We start from the raw sequence: 15,123 nt of genomic DNA, 5'->3' as shown, positions 1-15,123 counted from the left end.
GCAACAAGTGGCCAGTCACCCAGGGAAAAAGTTGAGCGTCACGTGGCTCGTGGTGGCGCGATCTAGTGGGAACGCTTTGGCTCTTGCAGGCTTATATGCCACAGGATAGAAGAAACGAGACAGCTGAACCAGAATCACATTATATATGTTACACGGCGACCAGAATCCTGAGGCTAAAATTACAGCGCAAACGCACAAGACACCCACGAAGAAAAGAAACGTACGACACAAGCTCCGACTAACAGCTGCTTTATTCATTCATACACCAATGCATATATAAGCCCAAGGCAAACTTACCGCACATGCGCACACAACAATAGCTCTAAACGAAAACATGTAATAAGGATGACAGTGTATTAGATACGCGAAGGCATGAAATTATATGCAGATGGGTGCAGGGACAAAGAAGTTAAGAAGTAAGAAGGACAAAGAAGTGCGTTTGCGCTGTAATTTTAACCTCAGGAATACGTACCAACTAGGGCCAAGTGAAGTTTTGTCTTAACGACCAGAATCGACGCCCGTAGGGAACGCGAGCCATGTCTTCACATGCTAAAGCCCCTAGGGGCTTTATCACATGCCACTGCCAAGCGCCGTCTTCATTTTCTTCTCTTGAGGTTGCGCGCTCTGCGGTTTTCTTTGCCGCCCAAAGGAAGGCGCTGTAGGGTCTTGGGACAACGCGACTGACAACGCGTTGACACGACTAATACAAAGAATAAAAAAAATCACAGCATATCCACGTGGTGAATGATGATGAGTGGGGCGAAGCGAACTCGCGCTGCAGCACGGCGATGGCATTGGCGCGAGCGCGGGCCACGGCACAGTCAAGGAGGTAATTTTTTTTAACCTCCTTGGGCACAGTATGGCCCGCGTCTCGGATGATTTTAAATTTCGTCACTCGTGGCGCTACGTGCGCTTGGCCCAACGCAGCCTGCGTTGGCCCAATTCTCAAACTCTGCTGATCATCCGAACGCAAGAGTAGGCTGCCCAACGCAGCTTGGGGGCCCAGCGTCTTGGGTCCCTAATTCTCCAACTGTCTAGTATACAGGAGAACGAATGTCGCAGGCTCTGCTTGACGAGCATCGAAACGCAATGTCAAAAATGATATGGGAAGTATACTCTAATGGTACTTTGGTGACCAATCCAGATGATATCATGGCAGAATTTGAGAACAACTACCGAACATTGTTTAGTGCTAGTACTTCTGCTCAGAATGTTCAACTTCTCGATCAATTCGTGTCCCTCATTAAACCATTAACAGATGAAGATTGTTCACTTGTAAGCGGTCCTGTTACTCAGAAAGAGCTAGAACTTGCCATCGATCAATTGCCTTTATCGAAAACACCAGGCCCTGATGGAATATCAGGTGAATTTTATAAGGCTTTTAAGGGACGTCTATGTCCCATTCTAATGAGAATTTTCTCAGAGGCGTTAGAGATCGAGGCTTTTCCACAGTCTTTCACAAAAAGTCACACAATTTTGATTCCAAAGAGTGCTGATAAAGAAAAATTACGTCATGCTGATGGTTACAGGCCCATAACGTTATGTAACGTAGACTATAAGATTTTTGCCAAGATTTTAGCTAATCGGTTGCAGTTTGTAATGTCCATTGTTGTTGGACCCCATCAAACATGTGGACTGAAAGGCCGTTCTATACAGACTAACATCCACATCGCTCGTACTATTCTAGATTTTTGCTCAAATTCTTTTGACCAACTTGCATTACTGCAAGTTGACCTCGCAAAGGCATTTGATCGTGTTTCTCACTCGTTTCTGTTTTCCCTTTTAAAGCAAGCTAATGTGGGCTCAACATTGTTAAAAGGAGTGAAACTTTGTTATAATAATTGCTCTACCCGCCTAATAGTGAACGGTCATCTCTCGCAGCCTATATCTATCAGCTCTTCTGTTAAGCAGGGATGTCCTATGTCGCCGCTCCTTTTTTCTCTATACTTAGAACCGATGTGCTTGCATATTATTCAGTCTCACAATATTCATGGCTTCAGACTGCTAGAGAATGAAGTTAAAGTTTTAGCATATGCAGATGACATTGCCTTTTTTTGTACTGACAAACCCAGTATTGAAAGGATTGTTGATGCAGTAGAGCAATTTGGTAGCGTCTCAGGCGCACAGGTAAACTATTCTAAGAGTTCAGGTTTGTGGTTTGGGTCATGGGGATCTACACCTGATCAGTTTGCCGGTATTGAGTGGTCTGTGGTGCCACCAAAATATCTTGGTGTTCCACTAAGTGCACACAAGTCAAGCGCACAGTACTGGAAAGATAGGGTGGCAGGCCTTGAGCGTTATGCTAAATCTTTTATACCACATAACCTTTCAATTTTCGGTAAAGCGGAAACGTGCAACAAGTTTTTGGCTACAAAACTTTTCTATGTACTACAAGTGCTGCATTGTGCTAGAGCGCAATATTCAGAGCTTTCATCGTAAATTTGCAACATTTATATGGTCATCAACATATGAATCCATGAGACGAGACAATCTATTCAGACCAGTTAGTGCAGGTGGGCTAGGTCTAGTACATCTGTACGTGTGGCAAATTGTATCTCGCTACTTCTTTTTCCGCGACGCTTCTCACCCTATTATTCGAGCATTCTTGCAGGTAAACCTGGTTAATGTGCTACCTGATCTAGTAGTTTCATCCGATTCTTCTCCACGACCATGTTTATGGGGATTTATGCGAGAAGTTTATTTCTCTGTTCGTTTTTTAACAGTTAGGTTTTCAAATGAATATTTGTACTGTGTATCACGCAAAATCTTTACAGAGATTTAATAGCGATGCTGTTTCCGCCACCACTTTATCGTGCAAAATACTTGGGACTGCCAGGACATGATGTCTTAGATCGAATACGTAAAATGCCGCTGACACCATCGACAAAAACGTTCTTTTTTAAATTACATTCAGAGACTTTGCCTGTGAAGACTTGGCTTCGTTCAAGAGACATTTTTGTGTCGTCCGTTGATTGTCCTCTGTGTGATGTGCCAGAAACAATTGAACATTGTTTTATAGACTGCAGAGATGCAATCTTATTTTGGGATGTGCTCCAACGAACTCTTCAAAAAGACTTTGTGCTAAATTCCCATTCCGTGCGATATCTCTTGCCAGCGAGTTGTAATGACGTACCATTCGACATGTTTCTCCTCATTGGAATGCATAGCCTGTGGAAGACGCGCATGTTGCAGAGAAACGCAGAGCCGATAGTTTCCTCAACAGCCCACTTCATTAGGTTGGTCACTCAGCTAAGAGATGTCTACGAGCAAATGGAATATCAACCAGAATGGTATACGGCATTGGTGAGGTGCTTATCCTTACCGCTGTTCTAGCTCACAATTGAAAAATCAGTTATGTGATGTATCCGCTATAGAGGTGATTGCGAATTCTGTAGTGCCTTCTGTTCGTCATTGTGTTGCGATAAGAGCATAATCAACATATTAGTTCTTTGTCTGTATTCAATTGCTTTCAAGTGATATCCTATGTTGAATAAATACCATGAAAGAAAAAAAAAAAAAAAAAAAAAAAAGAATGTCGCATGGCGTAATTGTTTAAGGCCGCGCGCTGCGGATGAGGGGTCCCAGGTTCGAATCCCCTGTCGAGCGCTTCGAAAAGTTTTCCCCTCTGAATTATTTTTACTTGTGGCTTTTATGTATATATACATACATATACATATACGGAAGATCACGGTGACGGCGACGGTAAAAACCCGCCGAGAGTGTCTACATAATTCCTATCGCAAGAAAAGACCCTATGCAGGCGTAATGTCGTTGCAACGTGAATTATGGTTGCAGTGCTGGCTATCTAATTTTATAACAAAGCAGTGAACACTACATATGTGCTTCTACGATACAGGCGTCATGTCAGGTTAAGTCAATTGTGGTTCCAGTGTTGGCTCCGCTTTTATAGCAGCTTAATAAATATTACATTTTTATCCCTGTGATTCAGCAAGCTATATTCAAGCGTTGCTCCACCCCGGAGGAATACACTAAGGAAGGTTACGCATGATATTCACATCATCGCAGCGTAGCGTGCACTTCGTTTCGATAACACAGACATCAGTGCTCTAACGTGAGTGCTGTTACTACGTCAGACCATAAGTCACCATTTAAACGTCAGTATAGTGACGTGCCTGGTAAGCCTTAAATCGGCACACAAATCCTTCATTTACAAAATCACGTCGATACACGTCGTAAAACTCGGCTCAAAGCCAAGAAATGCAGCATAGACCTACTGGCTGCCTGCTTCGCATAAGACCGATTTCCACAAGGCGTGGGATCTGCCGAATTTTTTCATTCTGCACCCCTTCGTTTCACTCTGGCATGAGCAGCAGAAATTTGTATCAGGGAAAAGGCGGGACGGGGGGCGTCACCTCCTTGATCTTGATTGGGTCCCCGGCCAGTAGCGTAGCCAACGGGGGGGGGGGGGTGCACACCGGGCCCGTGAGCACCCTGCACGCCCCCCCCCCCGAAAAAATTTTCCCCTGGAATACAGAGCACGAGATGAACAGGAACACTAGCACACACATTTTTGTAATTTGTGCTTCGTTATATATTGACTATATGTCTAACAAAATCATACTTGACATGGTTTACGTACTTCTCTGTATTTATATTTTTTGTATTGTACACATACAATCCCTTACATGCATGCAACATGTTGCACGATACTGCAATCTACCTATCACAAATATGTTCCCGTTGTATATTTTGCTTCATTTTTTTGTCTTCTTATGATTGAAGTGTACTTATAAAATATCTGCTTTGTTAACACAATCTGTTCCTTTAAATAGATATTTATTTAGACCCCCTACTAGCCAGTGGCTATGGGTCTAATCAGTGTTGTGTATTTTCATGTAATAAGAACTTGAAATAAAAAACGATTGATTGATTGACCCACTTATCTGCCCAGACCCAATGTCGGATCAAGGAGGTACCCTCCCCCCCCCCCCCCCCCCCCCCCCCAAAAAAAAAAAGAAATTTCTGCCTACGGCCGCTGTCCCGGACAGGCAATTCGGGTTGAGTGTCACTTTGTGCCCTGCATTCGATGGCAGAAAAAAATGTCAGGGAAAATGGAGGGGCTGGGGAGGACCACGCGCCCTGTGTGGTCCTCCCCACACAGGGAGGACCACACAGGGCGCGGCTGGCTACGCCACTGCCCCAACACTTTTCCACAAATAAGTTGTTTCTCGTGATCACGCGAATTCTCGTGCTTTTTTTCTCCACTTCCTTTATTTTTGAACATTTAACTCATTATATTTAGTCTTCTTGCGAACTGATTGTGCCGTTGTTCTTCTAGTGTGATAAGTTATGCCGTGTTACATTAGCTTTGATTTAAAATATGTAATGAGCCCGTATAGTATGCAAATTTCACTCAATATTCACACGACGAACTTGTAGCCGTCGATTCAGTGAATACGCGATCGTCCTACGTCGTTCTTGTAGGAACTGGTTAAGCTGAGAAGAAGAAGACAAACAGATATTATAAGAAAGACCATAAGAATTTTTTTCCAGGCTTGTGAGCCTGCGAACGTCGTAATTTTACGCACATGCGCGGCTCGGCGACCCAGCGCATTCCCCTTGCAGAGATATACGATACGGGTTTCAACATTCCGCGTTTCGAGTCACGCGAAAAAAATAAAAATAAAAAAGGAAGACCAGGGAAAAACAAAAAACCACGACACGTGTGGAAGTTACATACTCAGCACACATGAGCCGATTCGAGTTCTTGCTTGTTAGCAGAGTACGATGCGTAGCGCCATGAACACAAACGAGAAACGACTGCGCCCACGTCCTTTCGGGCTCCCAGTCTTTTTGCTGCGTTCTTTTTTTTTCTCTCTTTAATAACAAAGCGAACGCCTAGAAATCAAATCACGAACATCGCGAACCCTCGGCGGCGCGTTTATTTTTCGCCATCGCTCGTCGGCGCGAGCAGCGGCGCAGGACGAGATGAAAAATAAGTAAGAGGGGCATAACGGACCAGTGGAATAAAACTATACAGCTCGGCGCCGGGAGCGCCCGATCCTTTTGCCTCGTTAGCGGCAGAGACCAACGCCGTTGTTGGAAATGCTCTGCAAGTCGCTCAAAAACAGAAAATATGAACCGAAGGCATGCGCACGTGTTCTGGCACTAAAGAAAGAAAGAAGCAGTTTCGAGACTAGAGGAGACAGAGAGATCGAGGGAAAGGGAAAGAGAACGGAAGAGGTGAGCTTATAAGCCTTGGAAGACAGAAAGGGCAGTGCGGAGGAGAGAGAGGGAGATAGAGAGGGGGGATGAGGCGGAGAAGTCAGTGGCACAGGGAACGGATTTGGAATTGTCTAATTAGACCCCGGGTGACTTGAGGGCGCGACGCCACTGAGGCGTACTAACGAACGCCCCCGAGAGTCACTTAAGCCGGATTGTTTCGGCCGACTGGCTTTGTATTGGCTGGCAGCGTTTGAATGCGCCCAGCCGTGCCGGCCTGAACGGCCGTGGCCGAGAAAATAACGGTCCGCACTGCGGAGAAATGCCTATTCGCGCACTCACGTTCGCTGCCCGGACTCCGTACTTATTATATGCCAGACGCGCATTGGCGCTGTGGGCGCCGATCGACGGCTGCCTGTAGAGCTTACGGTGGCTTAAGGAGCTCCCCGAGGAGCCTTCGAAAGAAATGCTGTAGGATGACACGGGGACCTGGGGCCTTGAATGACTTTCTTTTTTTATCTCTCTAAGCGAAAGGACGCGCATCGCGTGATATTCCGAAAGTGTAGATAGAAGACGTCTTCTGAATACGCGAAAGCAAGGAGTGGTTTCTTTATTCTCCATGTTTGTTGGTAATGATGCAACCTGTGGCTCTTTCCTGCCTGTGGAGGGGCACTGGTTGGCCTTCCTTTAGCACAATTTGAAGTGCAGCAAAACGCTTCTTTCATGGGATGTCGCCGTCATCGACTGCATTCAGCTTGGTTTCCATCATGCTGTTTATAGTGTAGTTATAAGTGCGTTCGTTATACGAGGTGTGTGAGGATAACAGGCACGGTCTTGTTATGCACGCTGAAAACACTGTAACTTACCTACGTCTGTTCCGACCGTTTCAGGTTGCAAGGTTGTGCTGGAAGGAATCTCTTTTTTTTTTCCTGACGCCATGATCTCGTAATTTTATTGTGACCACCCATTCTCGTGATTGTCATATTCATTACAATGTACAGTGCTAGGTAAATTTGGCTGAGCATGACTCAATGATTGGTTATGTTGACTAATGTTGCTGTTTTAACACCACCATTAGCTTTAATAAATGTCATTCGGATATCTCATTTGTCTGCCAGTTTTGACTTTAATAAAGCTCCCCACGGCGCCAAATAATCTTAACAAGGTCAAAAGTGTGCCTATAATTTTCTTCATTATTCCAAAATAAACCACCGTTCTTGCATATTTCATGAGAGGAGCTCTGCTGTGTGCATTGTACTTCTGCAAACATTCCCGTCAGTCTAACTATTTTCGCTCATGCCGCACCATCATCGTTCAATACGAACTTATACGGGTATTTTACTTTATCTGTAGACCTCACTGTAAGTTTCACGGCATGTTAAGATATTCTTATTCTTGTGCGCTTTTTCATTTACTCTCAACATGTGTATTGCCTTTCATGTAATCCATAAATTTTACCTTTCACGCAACGGTATTATTCATAGGCGCGCGTAATTTGCGCTTTTCATCCTAATTGGGCACATTGTCACAACTACTCGAGATACTTTATACCAAGCTGCTGAATTACCTATATATAAAAGGTTAGTTTTTTTTAATTTTGATTGATTGATTGATTGATTGATTGATTGATTGATTGATTGATTGATTGATTGATTGATTGATTGATGATTGATTGATTGATTGTTGAGTAGTGAGTGATTGAGTGGAGTGAGTTGAGTGGAGTGAGTGAGGTGAGTGAGGTGAGTGATGAGTGATGGTGAGTGAGTGAGTGGTGAGTGAGTGAGTGAGTGAGTGAGTGAGTGAGTGAGTGAGTGAGTGAGTGAGTGAGTGAGTGAGTGAGTGAGTGAGTGAGTGAGTGAGTGAGTGAGTGAGTGTATTGTTACGTATATCGCCTCTGTGACACTCTCTACTTAGCGCGATTTTTTTTTTTTTTTAGCTCTAAGTACCTTCTGCGTGATGCGACGTGCTGTGCAAAGCGGAACACCGCATACGATTCATACAGCAGCACGATTCATACTTCTGCTGTGGTAATCGGAGAAAGCGTATGTTCCATTTTAAAATTTCTGTCTCAGATTCCTCGAGATTTTAATATTTTTGTTCAGATTCCTCGATGACATTAACCGCATTGATAAACTGTAACGTAACTTACATCAGCACCATTACGTTGTGACATGTACATGCCACGATCGTAACATCTTTTTTTTTCCTTCTCCTTTCCTGCCCACCTCCTCCTAGGGCCTTTCTGTCCTCAATCCCCTCCTCTATACAGAGTAGCACGTAGGCGCCTTTATATACGCTGGCAGAATTCTCTGTTTTTCATGAAAGAGCTTTCTTTCTCTCTCTCTCTCTGGTAATCGGTTGGAGTTTTAACTGCGGAGCGGTTTTAAAACCGCCGTGATACTCGTCTTCATGGATACTAGCAGCGCTGACTCCTAGGTTTTAAATGCACATATACACCCCAGAAAGCGGACGGGAGGATGACCGCCGCCGTAGCTCAGTGGTAGAGCATCGGACGAGTTATTCGAAGATCGCAGGTTCGGTCCTTGCCGGCGGCAAGTTATCTTCTCATCCACTTTAATTTCTTCTCATTTACATCAAAATTTCTGCAAATAACGTCCTTTATACTTTCCATAGTTTGCTTTTCTGTTAGTTCTCATTAACGTGGTGTCTAGCAAAAAAAAAAAAACAGCTCTTAAAATCCCCCTTCTTTGATTCATTCATAGCCATGTATCGTATAACATAGCAAGGGGGTGTGAAAGGAAAATGATGGTGATGATGAGGGAAAGGAGGAGGGGAAAGGATAAAGCATAGCGTAGCCATGTATACTATAGTAAAGCAAGAGGGTTGGAAAGGGAAGTGATGCTGTGGATGACTGAAGGAGGAGGGCAAGGGAAGGGCCCCCGCTCCGCTTTTTCCACAGTCTTCGCACCGCTGGTGCGTAGCTGCCCCATTATTTTTTTTTCTGCTCACTCTTCCTTGCAATTATAGCGGCGCTTGGATTGCTTTTCATAACTATGAAGTTTAGTCAAGATCGCTATAAATACTTCCTGCACGCTGTACGCAATGTTCCCTATACTTTTGAAGTTTGCGTCGAGATACAATGTTTCGTTCTCTCGTTGTCGGTACGGGCAATTTCTTTTTCTCGCGATCCCGGACGATTTCTTTTTTCTCCAAACACAAAAAAGTGAAGCTAGTAACAATAACTTCGTCAACCCCAACGACTTTCTACATTATCGTGTGGTAGGTTTAACAGTAGCTTCCCTTGATGCTACAATGTGCCTTTCTCACCTTACAGTAATTAGGTGCCGCGATTTTGTTGTGTACAATTTGCAGCGGCCATTCTATACGCAATGTTTCCTGTACTTTGGGAAGCTTGAGTCGAGATACAATGTTTCGTTCTCTCGCTGTTGGTACGGGCGGTTTCTGGGACGATTTCTTTTTTCTCCAAACACACATAAAAAAAGTGAAGCTAGTAGCAATAACTTCGTAAAACTCAACGACCTTCTACACTATCGTGTGGTAGGTTTCATAAGCAGCGTCCCCTAATGCTACAATGTGCCTTTCTCAACTTACGTTAATCAGGTGCCGCGATTTTGTTCTGTGCAATTTGCAGCGGCCATCCGATAGACTGAGTGAGACTGATAACTATAAGGCTCACGAAATATCAACGTTATTAGGGGGAAAAAATGAGAAACGAGATCCTGTTATCCCGCATCATTATACCTCAGCACGTAGTGCGGAGAAAAGAAGGGCGAGGTACTCGCTCGATATCAAGTTCATAACCTTGCAATTACTCAGATCACAGCCGCTCGCGGTCGCTGCTGCACTGCTCGATATGTATGTTGCCTAACCGCGTGAGTTTCCTTTCGTCATCATCTGAGCGTCATCGCCGAAGTCATATCCGAAAAACTTCGGTAAGGTTCGGAAACGCAGGCACTAAAATACACAGAGTTCACGTAGCAACCGCGGTCTTCGTTTCGGCCGTTGCGAAATTATGCTTCCGATAGTCCAACTCGGGAATTGCGAGCCCCGGCTCTTATTTCTGCAGAAGTGCGCTGTGACTGCTGATATTTTTAGTAGATTCACCTTAAAGAGGACTCGAGAAAACAGTCGCCTGAATAACTTGCATAAATTAACCATCATCAACTATTAATATTCATTAGCAGTCTAACGTAGTTCGATTGTTACTTTGGTATTAGATTACCAGCCTCTTAGCCTTTCACTGTCGCCTTTTTGTCTGTCATTTAATTTATCATCACAATCATCATCAGCTGGCTATGCCCACAGCATGGCAAAGGCCTTCTACCACGTTCCGCCAATCAGCTCGGTCCGTGCTTTCTGCTGCCTCGTTATATCCGCAAACTTCTTCATCTCATCTGGCCACCTAACCTTCTGGCTCTCTCTCGCGCGCGGTCGCCGTCCCTTGGAATCCAGTCAGTTACTCTAATCGGAAGCGAATAGCGCCTTGCGATAGGGTAGTGAGGCACTGGCAGTTCTAAAGGAATAGTCTATTCAGGACAGGTAGTGACCGCCGGACCCTAAACATGAGACTGAAGTAAACTACAAGAATAAGGATGGGGTGGAGCACATTCGGCATCATTCTCAAGTCATGAATGGTCGTTTACCACTATAATTCAAGAGGAAGGTATATAACAGCGGCGTCTTACCGGTAATTACGTACGGAGCAGAACCCTGGAGGCTTACAAAGAGGATTCAACTTAAATTGAGGACGACGAAGTGAGGCAATGGAAGGGAAAGTCATCGGTGTAACGGTAGGGACAAGAAAAGAGCAGAGTGGGTCAGGGAATAAACGGCGTTAAGGACATCTTAGTCGAAATCGAGAAGAAGAATGGACATGGGCAGGGCATGCAGCGCGTAGGCAAGATAACCGCTGGTCATTAACAGTAACTGACTGGACCTCGTTTATTTACGTCACTCCTAATGAAGGAGCACGTCTCTGCAGCCCACTAATAACTACTACTGTGCTCAGTAACCGTATAATGATGAGAAACACAAAGTGGACAGGATGTGACGCTGAGTTACGCTGATTTTCGACAGCTCAGTGGGGAAATGTCGCTTGCGCGTGCTAGTCGAGGCAACACGAGGGAATCTGTAGAAGCGAGAGAGGAATGTTAGTTCTCGCCGTGATGAATGAGTGAAACAACTTTATTGCGAGATCCGGCTAGTTGCTGGTCCGGGACAGACCGCTCAGATGGAGGACGGAAGACCTTGTCTTCCACTAGCCTCCCTGGCCTGCTGATAGCCCAGGTTTGGTCCTCTAGATCGGAGCTGAGCAGCGTTTCCGCCATCGCTCCCCGAATAGGTTCTGGGGAGTCTTTGCTGATTGGGACACCCCCATACATGTGGCTTAGGGAGGCCTCTTCTATTCTACATGCTTACATATTGAGTCTGGGTAGGTCTCTGGGACATCCTGTGTAACTGAACAGGATTGGGATAAGAATTGGTTTGCAATGTGCGCCACTCCGTCGCCTGTTTTCTATCTAATTTGGGTGAGGCGGAGAGAAATCCTCCTCAAGGCTCGATAGTACTTTGTGTCTTCTCATAGCTGGTTATTCTGTCTTTCATTAGTACGTTTTCGGCCACAGCATGTCTCGACGAGGGTGACCCCTTGAGCTGCGCGGCGGGTTACTTCTCGCGACAGCGCGTGGACCGTTTCGTTCGGGGTTGTAGGTGTCTGTGTTTGTGTGTGCCTCAACTCGAAACATTTTCTTTGCTTTTGCCACCGCTGCTACTTAACACCTCCCCAAAACTACCACATAAAATCTGTTGCTGGAACGGTTTTTGTGAATTTGTAGCGTATAACGAAAATTTGCAAACCAAAACGACAACCATGTACAGTGTAGTCTGGTGAGGAGCCATGAAGAATAGGGTGTAAATGCAGAGGGTAAATTTACGTCACACGTCACATATGTCAGCAGTAGCGAATGGGGGCGGTGTATAGGCTCTTGCCTTTTTACGCTCATGCAGATTACCGTTGTTCTGGTGCTGCTGTACTGAAACATGGCACTCTAATTAAGGTGGTGACGCACTGTAGCTCTATGATGCTGCTATATAGCCAGCATGCTGCAGCAGTTACATTGATACTACATGAAGGGGTGCTGTGCGTAAACATCAATAGCCGCTATCATTGCGTGGTAATGAGACGTGAAGTAGCATGTAGTACCACGATAAATGAAAGGCGGAAAGGGGAGGGCATGGGGTGTGGGTGTTCATGGCGACATTCGGTTATTATCTGCAAGGGGCAGTCAACTGCTGCTGCATAGCGCGGTAGTAAGAAAACTATCCGGAATGCCAATTTTTCCACAAACGTTTTAATTAAGTAAGAAGCATTTGTTATGAACAATGTTATCGCGAAGCAGCTCATTGTTTATCGTAATGGCTTGTCAGTTGCTCATTTGCCTGCTTACATGGGTATACTGTAGGGCTAATATATTGGGTGCCTGTAAAGTTCGTCCTCAGGGCACGTACACCGTTTCGTTATCCACTGGAAAGGCAAGAACAAAAACTGCTTCTGACCTCACCCACTAAGCCAACCCGCTCAAGAATCACGTTCATGACTTGAGGTAAAAGAAGAGCGCCCACTTTCCTAGAGCATTCTCGTAAATTCGTGAAAGCTAGGTAACTGCGTGGCGCAAGGTTGCAAATCCACACGCCTACAATAATCCTAATAGCAATGGTAACATTTTCCCGCAAGGAGCACCCGTATGGAATGCGGTGTTAGAGAAAAAACAGCGGCGATATATTAAAAAAAATCAAAAACGGAACGTCCGAAAAGCTGCAGAGGCAGAGTTATGTGTTTTGACTGCATTGCAGTCCTCTTATGCGATTACCGGCCTGAACGAGGTGAATGTGGCAACCTGATGTAAATCTGATATGATCAAAGGATGCACATAGTCTGACAAGCTCAGCAGTAATAAAAAATAGACGACTATTTCTGCACTTTATACTATTCTAAGGAAACGAAGTATGTCAGGAGCTTTCTGGTAGGCCGAAAGGAAAAAAATAGTTTATTAGACAAGCAAAGCAAAGATATTTCTGTCGGAGCTCAAACGATCACGTAAAGTTAAAAATAATAATTACAAAACAAGAAAAGTGGTCGATAATGGAGTCTTGAACAACAAATAAAGTGAAAATTAACGGTTTTATTCTTGTTTCTTTACATTCTTTCTTTCTCTAACGAAGTCCAAAGCCGTGTGATATGTTCGCTTCATAGATGATGTCGGGACGAAAAAAATAAAATAAACTCTGAAAGACAATTTGACAACTTTCAAAGGTCCCGTCAACAATAACATTTGATGTAATCTTCCAAGATGTATATGAACTTCATGTCATTTAAGATGTTACGTTAGGCAATGTTCCTTTCCGAATTAGAGCAGGACTTCATTGGCAATAACGGAAACTCTGCTGACAGGGGCAATTTCGAATAAGCAAATAGTTACGCCGTACTGTATAGGCAAAAAGGAAAACAGGAAGCTACCATACCCAAACGTAGTGCAGACGTCCGCGATTATTATTGAAAAGAAATTTCTTCCGCTGTCAGCTATAAGAAAGCAATTTTATAACATTCAATTACTTGGTTTACGCGCGATTACTTCCGGCTGTTAACGAGCAAAGTTTTATTCTTTATCAATGGTCTATTTTGTTTTCATCAATGCGGATATTGTGCTGTTTATTGAGATTATAATGATTTGCAGTTCGAATATAATCATCCACGCGTTACAGTCTTCCTACACCGATGAAGCATAGTCAAATGTGTCTATCAGTTCTTTAACGCAGAGCCATGATAAAAACAATAAAAAAGTACAGCTCTCTCGTTACTCCCTTGCTGTAGTGACAAAGAATTCTGACTGACGTACAGCACTTATTATTTGGGCCTAACGACTTCACTGTGGAATGAGCAGCAGGTCGTTTTGTTATTGTTTAACTTGTTCCTTAGGTAGAGCCTTTCTGCAGCAAAATCGTGCAAGTTTTATATGAGGGACGCACCCCATTGTATAAACTATTCATGTAATTACGAACTTCTATAAATGAGAGTACGAAAGAAGTGGAATTGATTCGAGGGGCTCGTCCCACCGACGAGAAAGGGTGTGGATGTTTCGTCCGCTTTAATTCCTTCACACTGTAAGTCAGGATTATGTAGTAGTCAACAGAAGAAACTGCAAATAATGTTTCCTGTGCTTTCCTTCGCTTAACTGTCTGTTGGTTTCTTTAGTTGTCTCTAACTGTATATAGAATTATACTGCATCCTCACACTTTGTAGCCGTGCCGCTATATGCTCTATGTGCAACAAGGAAGCTTTCACTGCACATTTGGGACATTGCCTTCATTCATACGCTCTATGTTATCGTTTCTGTGTGGCCTTACGTTTGTTTGACTTCGCATGCTGCCTATGAGTGTGTAGCATCCCTGGGAGTGAGCCACTGCATCGATCAAAAATCTACTTATGTAGCTTGTCAATAGTGCAGCCTGACAAAGATATCCATAAATCGATAAGGAGTACATCCCTCCTCTCTTACAAGTTATTACATTATAGCGGTAACAGGCTTTTGCAGTCAAATTTTGTGCGACGCATCGATTCTGTTCTTCCGCGATATTAACAGAGAGAGAAAGGTAAAGGAAAGACAGAACGGTTAACTGTAGAAATCCCCTTCCTTGGTCGCACTGTACTTGGCAGTACTGAAAGCTGACGAAGCAATAGATATGCCCCAATAAACTGCACCTTCACGGTTTCACTTACAACTTCTTCAGAATCTTCGCATTTTTCATTAATACACGTCATGAAACTGCTCAAACATTAAGTTGTAGTTAGATATACCGCTACAGCCAAAGCTGTTTCAATGAACATTGAACAAAAGCGAACTTTTCTTTCCGTGTTAATTCCACAAGCGCATAAATAAATCTCAGACGCAAAACTTTTTT

At 44.1% G+C, this 15,123-nt stretch overlaps 1 non-coding gene across 1 annotated transcript; it reads left to right on the top strand.

Annotated features, from left to right (window-relative positions):
- Positions 1-8,666: 8,666 nt before the first annotated feature.
- Positions 8,667-8,738, top strand: Trnat-agu (transfer RNA threonine (anticodon AGU)). The gene has a single exon. It is a non-coding gene; the product is annotated as a tRNA-Thr (tRNA).
- Positions 8,739-15,123: the final 6,385 nt, after the last annotated feature.

The sequence above is a fragment of the Rhipicephalus sanguineus genome, chromosome 3 (genome assembly GCF_013339695.2).
Source record: "Rhipicephalus sanguineus isolate Rsan-2018 chromosome 3, BIME_Rsan_1.4, whole genome shotgun sequence".
NCBI classification, from domain to species: domain Eukaryota; kingdom Metazoa; phylum Arthropoda; class Arachnida; order Ixodida; family Ixodidae; genus Rhipicephalus; species Rhipicephalus sanguineus.
This window is presented reverse-complemented; position numbering and strand designations above follow the sequence as displayed.